This window comes from Dipteris shenzhenensis, chromosome 3 (genome assembly GCF_047967505.1).
Source record: "Dipteris shenzhenensis isolate YYH24624 ecotype China chromosome 3, Dip_SZ_1.0, whole genome shotgun sequence".
Lineage (NCBI taxonomy): Eukaryota > Viridiplantae > Streptophyta > Polypodiopsida > Gleicheniales > Dipteridaceae > Dipteris > Dipteris shenzhenensis.
Genome location: NC_141598.1, coordinates 5,042,965 through 5,050,713, shown reverse-complemented (window position 1 = coordinate 5,050,713; position 7,749 = coordinate 5,042,965). Strand labels below are relative to the sequence as shown.

General features: G+C 36.1%; 1 pseudogene; it reads right to left on the bottom strand.

Moving 5' to 3' along the window:
- Positions 1–5,659: 5,659 nt before the first annotated feature.
- On the bottom strand, positions 5,660–5,747 carry LOC147903264 (U6 spliceosomal RNA; annotated as a pseudogene).
- Between the last annotated feature and the right edge of the window lie 2,002 nt (positions 5,748–7,749).

Sequence of the window (7,749 nt, the reverse complement as noted above, 5' to 3'; positions counted from 1 at the left end):
AAGGTGTTACTGCTGAGGAAATACAAGATCACGTTGCATCACAAGCCAAAGAGACCAAGGACCTACAAGCATGCGTATAGATGTTGGAGTCTGAGCTTCCACGCTACAGATAGTCCTTTGGAGATTTGGATGTAGCTGAGGATACCGATATTTTTGATTTTGAGGACCTCACTAATATAGAGTCACAGGGCAAGCACTCAAGGAACGGTAGATGTGGATCCTACTACATAATTATGTACATTGTAAACTTCATATATAACTTTATAATCCTCTTCTTCTGCAACGATGGTTCAAATGATATAGTTAAGTGGACTAAGTGATTTAAGTGTATAAGTGATCTAAGTAGACTAGATGATTTAAGTGACTTAAGTGATTTAAGTGATTTAAGTGGCCTAAGTGATTTAAGTGATCTAAGTGAATTAAGTGGTATAAGTGATTTAAGTGAACTAAGTGATTTAAGTGGTATAAGTGATCTAAGTGGACTAAGATTAGGTGGACTTGTAAAGTTAATGCAGAAATATTAAAATATATCAACGTGAATTAGTGCACATAATAGCTAGATCAACCCTTGAGACTTGAAAATATAAACTTCGATTGTGCATATTCGATTATTCTTTCCAACTTTCTGAAGTTCCCTTTGATGATACCTTGAAAGTATTTGCAAATCACAAGGTTGTCTCTAACTATTATGTATATCAAAATCATCTACAATATCAATAATTACAATACAACATCGCTTGTAGCCCACAAGGTTCTAGATTTCAATACAAAAGGAGATGAGATGGATACAAACATATGCACTCTCCCATCGCTTGACATATTCTCCCATCTATCCCCTCGTATACAACATTATATCTGATAAAATTAGAGCTTCATCCACTACTTCTATCACCTATCATATTCTTCTATCAACTTCGCTGTTGTCACTGAGTAGCTCAAGCTCATCTTCCTCTTCACTAAATGCACCCTCAGCAACTAATTCTGTAGTCAATCATTGTCTAGCAATTCTCATTACAATGGCTTTGTTTGCTACGCTAGCCGCAACATTAAATCCTTTCAACAATCGTCGATTTCCAAAGCAAAATACCAAATTTGCAGCTCTTGATGGCTTTAAGCGATTGCATCTCTTAGAATGATTAAAATTGTATGCACTCCAATTTTGCTCACATGCACCCGATGATGTAGCAACAGAGAGCACACGAGTTCCAACATGCTATAACTCCAATGTCTCTCCACCATATTCCTTCCACCAAGTAGGTGCAATAGTCATCTTAATAGCATCAAGATTCCAAGGATCTCCAAAAGAGCTTCGTGATTCATATAGCTCACTCATTGCTGGTAGGCCAGTTTTCCTTGATCTTCAGGAAGTAACTTTTTACAAACCTCTCGAAAGTTACTTATGACTTTAGGATTCTGTGATTGAGCATGCATTTGATATTATGGATGTACTGCAAATGCAGCTCCATGCAAAGGAGTGTGCATTTGCTTCCATCTCTTATCAGCCAAATATACCACTTGTTGCTTCTCCCTAGGAGCAAAGTGCACAAATTCTTTAACAATATTTACACTGCAAGAAAGAGACCAAGGCATGTACTTTTTGTATCTCCGTCATGTATGACCAAATCTTGCCATGCACCATGCTTTTGAAGTTGCCAAAAACAAAATGAAAAAAAAACTAATTTGAGTATACAATAGAAACATATTGCAATACACATTTTATAAAAAACAACACATATGCTTTGAAAAACACGTTCAAGAATGCAATATATTAATTGTCATTCAATCACGCTCTTTTAAAATAATTCACATTCTATTGAAAGAATGTTAAATATTCATTCAAAAGAAAGTGTAAGAATGAGACAACTCTTCTAATAACTTTTAAGACTTTCAATTCATACACTTTAAATTCATTCAAAGAAAGTGTGAGAATACAAACACAATAAAATCATATTTCTCACATGAGGTCTAGGAACTCAACGAGAAGATCCTAAAACTCCCACATACAAAAATTCCCACAAGAGATCTAAGGAACTCAACAAGGAGATCTTTGAACTTCCCACAAACTAATTTAATAATTTCATAGACACGAAAACAAGCCCATTTCTCATAAGAGATCTAAGGAACTCAACAAGGAGATCCTAAACTCCCACATACAAAAATCTATTCACATGAGATCTAAGAAACTCAACAAGGAGATCCTATAACTCCCACAAAAAAATTTCATAGACACAAAAACAAGCCCATTTATCACAAGAGATCTAAGGAACTCACCAAAGAGATCCTAGAACTCCCACATACAAAATCTATTCATATGAGATCTAAGAAACTCAACAAGGAGATCTTAGAACTCCCACAAACAAATTTCATAGACACAAAAACAAGCCCATTTATCATAAGAGATTTAAGGAACTCACCAAAGAGATCCTAGAACTCCCACATACAAAATCTATTTACATGAGATCTAAGAAACTCAACAAGGAGATCTTAGAACTCCCACAAATAAATTTCATAGACACAAAAACAAGCATATTTATCACAAGAGATTTAAGGAACTCACCAAAGAGATCCCAAGGAGATCTTAAAACTTCCACAAACAAATTTTATAGACACAAAAACGAGCCCATTTATCACAAGAGATCTAAGGAACTCACCAAAGAGATCCTAGAATTCCCACATACAAAAATCTATTCACATGAGATCTAAGAAACTCAACAAGGAGATCTTAAAACTCCCACAAACAAATTTCATAGACACAAAAACAAACATATTTCTCACAAGAGATCTAAGGAACTCAACAAGGAGATCCTCAAACTCTCACAAAAAAATTTATCTCACAAGAGATCTAAGGAACTCAACAAGGAGATCCTAGAACTCCCACAAACAAATTTCAACACATAAATATCTAAATTATTTTTATCACAAGAGATTGAAGGAACTCAATAAAGAGAACCTACAACTCCCACAAACAAATTTCAAACACATAAATATCTAAAATATTTTTATCACAAGAGATCAAAGGTACTCAATAAAGAGAACCTAGAACTCCAACAAACAAAAGAAAAGACCAAAACCAAAATCCAAACAAGAGATCTCAGGAACTCAGAATGAGATCCTAAAGCTCCCTAACAAAAATCTATCTTATTTCATACCTTCTAGATTGCTTTCACAACCCTAAAAATCGTTCTCCTTCTTTTCCTTTTTAGATCTCTTATGCTCGGCTGAGGAACCAAGCGTGAGATAAGAAAAATTGGTAAACAATGAGATTATATGCAAAATCAAAGGAATGTATTTGTCCTAATACAAGTTTATTTGTACAAATACTTTATTCGTACGAATGCTTATTTGTACGAATACTTATTTGTACGAATAAAAGTTATTCGTACGAATATGTGGTGATGACGTGGTGATTTATATAAAAAATGTGATGTGTCACCATTTTTTAAATCGATTTTTTCTTCCATTCGAATCATTCGAGCGATTTTCTTGATTTTTTCAAATCACGAATTCGAATTTTTCTACTTAGGTTCTATATAAACTTTCCCCTAGAAACATCCTACTTGATTTTACTTTAAATGGTGTATGTTGATTTGGAATCATTGATTGTGGAATGGCATAAGATATTTTAGAGGATCATAGAAAGGCATTTAAAAAACTAAATTAGTTGCTACATGGGTGGATCGGATTCTCGAGCACAAGGCTGACCATGCTCAAAAACTCTAGATTGCACTAGATTTATATGTTACATTGCAAAGGAGATATAGTTGACTAGCCACATTGTCTTTCGCACTTGGTTGGCTTATTTTTTAAAAAACTATGAAGTGCCCATAAATTTTTTAGGGGTAGTGTTTGCATGCCTAAACATTCACTTATGAATTCCATTGTGTTGTTCACCACCATTGGTGAAAAGATGCCAGTAGAAAACCCATCGGAGAGGAAAACCCATTAAAGATGCAATGGAAGCTCTCATAGTATTTGATTGTGATGGAATTGGCTGTATGTCCTATTGAAGAGAGGAACCTTGCAATGAAGCTTTTAGACTAATAGATTACTCCCTAGCTAAAAATTTGGTGTGCAAAGAAATTCTTTGGAATATAAGACAAATTTGTACATACATTTTTAATAATGATATTATGAAACTAGATTGTAGGCCTCATTTTTTAGCCTCTTGAGCTTAGTATCCTAGAATTTGCTTAAAATTGATTGTATAACTATAACTTTTATTTCATTCCACCATGCATTATATCATGTACAATCAGTATGTGCCATTGTCATGTTGAATCCGTGTGGTGCATCATATGACGTTAGGGCTAGAAGTGAGAAAACAAAGGCCTCTATCAAAGTGATTAGCATGTTATTAATTAAGAAAAAGTTTGAGAGGTCCAATGCCTCTAAACGTGGTGGTTTAATGTATGTTAATGGGTTGATTTAAATATCTCATTGCATTAAAGCAAATATTGTGCATCCTCTACTTATGTAGTGCAATTCAAGAGGGGTTATGAACAATGTAAATGTACAATTTCTGTAGCATTATAAATGCATATCCTTCATGACCTTCATAATACATCTAGCATGTAGTTACGTATCATTTATAGTCCTCTCTCCTCTAATTCCTCAGTAGTAGTGACTCCAATTTTTCTTTTAGAGCTCATTTCATAGCATAATTTGTAGCATGGCTAACCAATTACCCTCATGGAGATGGGACATAGATTCTCAGTTTGATTCTCTAGGTGTCTATTTCTTGGACTATTATGGATATTCTAGTGACTCCAGAGTTCTTTAAGAGGTCAAGTTGGAGCATGGCTAAGCAAGGACCCTCATACAAAACATCACAATTCACATTTAATTTTCACTCAATTCAAACTCAAATGGCCAAGTTATGGTGCACTCAATGAAAACTATTTTCACTCAATTTTGGCTTATGACCAAGTTATGGTGACTTTTCCAATGAAAAGCACCTAGAATTGGCTCGTATTTTGACTCCTACAATGATGTCAAAAGGTGTACCGAATTTTGTGAAAAATGTTTTCATAAGCTGGTCTTTTAGTGTGTAAGATTGGTCCTATCTGAGATCAATTGGCATCAAAGTGGATGAGATATGGCCCTACTTGAATAGTCTTCCCAAGGAAGAGTTTGATGCCAAATTTAACACTAACAAGTAGAAAAATGTGTTAAAAAAAGTGGATAAAAGAGGTGCATGTTTAGAATCCTAGGGTGAGCAATCTATAACTTTAGATGGTCCTTCACAAAATGTCCTAGCTCTTGGGTTTGATGACACAAATGGCAAGTTTCACGAATGCACACATGGAATCTGTGACAATGAGCAATGTGTCTCATCCACATGCATGTGCACAAGTATTGCAAGTGGTTGGAAAGCATCTATGAAAGCACAACACATAGAAAGGGCACAACAAGATGTCTAGTCAAATAGCAACATTAGCTACAAAAGGATGGCATGAGCAACTCATCAAAGGTAAGCCTTTTATATCTCAATTACATAAAGCAAAATTGAGAGTTGAGTTGAAAGCACAATAGAGAGCTGAGCTGAAAGCAAAGCTAAAAGAAGAATTGACAATAAAAGTTGACGAGAGAGGAGCACGCTCTCTCATATTATAAATAACTAGAGAGGAAGTGAGCCACCTCTCCCCATACATCACATACTATGGATTTTTAAAAACTTTCTCAATTTGTGTATGCCATGCTAATCTTCTCTGTATTGTTCCAATTTTATCAGATGTCTTTGTAGAAACTTTTCAAAACTTTCTCATGTCACATTTCTTATAAACTTATGATTTTACCTGACCAGTTCTTTATTTTGCAATGCATGTTCTTGACGGTGATGAGCGCGCACTATCAAATCAAAAGAAACAATCATGGTGGATGCAAATTGACGAATAACAATACCAACATTCACATGGTTACAGTCCATGTCATTATATTTTAAAGGTTGCAATGATGTGATCCTTGCATGCTATTGAAAAGAGAACTCAGAAGCTCATGTAACCAAATCCCTTACTCGTGTATTTCTTGGGACTCAAATTTTAGAAATTTCTAATCTTCATCCATTGCAAATAATAAAAGTACTAACCCTGATATTTACAGGGAGGATCAGGTCCAATGGACTTGAAGTCGTGTCTCGTCTCGAAATTATTTTAGAAATTGATAATCTTCTTCCATCGCGAATAATAAAGTACTAACCCTGATATTTACAGGGAGGATCAGGTCCAATGGACTTGAAGTCGTGTTTCGTCTCAAAATTATTTTAAATTCTTTTTCTATCTCCTTCAATAAAATGCTAAGTTTTGATTATTGTTCCAAATTAGCAATTAGATATAAAAGATTAGATTTAGAACAATGCTTAAATTTGATAACATTTCAATCGATTTCCTGAAGATTAAAAAAAAGTTCGTCAAGGATGATAATTTGGTCAAATTGACCGTGAACTACTAGTATAGCAACTGAGCCAAAATGTCAAACTAGTACGAGAAGGGCTAGTCATGCGCTACTAGTTAAGATGATAGAATAAAGCAGACTAAGGGTGTTTACACACTATGGGCGCCCAAGCTCGCCCAACCTTCATTGAATGCATCTCCACCGTGGGCGCCCGAGCAATGGGCGGGCAATCTTGCCTGTCCATGAACCTTGGGCATGCCTGCTCTGGGCCAAGTGTGTAAACACCCTAAGGCAGCTTGCCCATTAACTGAGCATCTTTTTTTAAATAGAAATAACAAAGCATATTCTTGACTTTACGAAATGGAAGCGTTTGAAACATCATCGAGTTTATAACTCTTATAACTCACGTCAGCCTGGCTTTGATGTCTAGATATGCTCAAAAATCTAGTGATAGTTCATATTGTGCAAGCCATGGCCGAGGAACCGAGGCGCACCACTAGGTGGCAAATGGCCGAGTCGGCGTTCCTCGTGGGTTCCCCAATCTGCGGGGGAGGGGATTATATGGAGCTTTGGGTGGGGAGAGAAATCAGGTTCGTCACACGTTGGGGATCAGGAATGATTTCCAATTCCTTGAACATGGCTTTCTTCGCATCGTAATATCCATCCATCTTGGATGGACGCGAATTGTACAAGAGCCCACACTACTATTTTCGTGTATGACGTAGCTCGCACGAAGCTTAAAGCATCAAACCTTGGAACACCGACGTCTAGAAGTTAGAAGAGCTTACAATAGTATTTCCGTCAGTGACTGGCTTATAGCTTACAATATTGCTCCGCCTGTGATTTAACTCGGATCAACCTCAGAAGAAGGGGGAGTGTTCAAAGTCTCAAAATAGTATTTCTGAAGGCACGGAGTACAATAAAATCAAAGGTTCCCCTCTCACGACTCATTGTGACGAATAAAAGCGCAGTTGACGTTACAGTAGTTCAGCTGTATCCGCGGGCCGCGGTCACGTTCTACAAGGATCTACGTACACCGTTGTTGTCTCCAAGGTTGTGAGCCCGAGCACGATTTTGCAGCAACAAACTGTTTCCTAAGAAGAAACATGAAAACCAGAATGCGAAAGTCTACCGGGTTGCAACTCCCAACAATTGACTAAAGATTTATCCAATGTAACAGTAATAAATTATAATAGTGACAATAAAATTTAATCGTATATTTTAAAAACTGAGTAGCGTGTAGACATGCATAAAGTTGTAAATATTCGGCTGCCATTCTTTTGCAATCATTTGAGCTAAACGGAGAAATGTCTTTAAAGCATGATCAAAGCTAACAACAAGGAAAATAATGGTATGAAG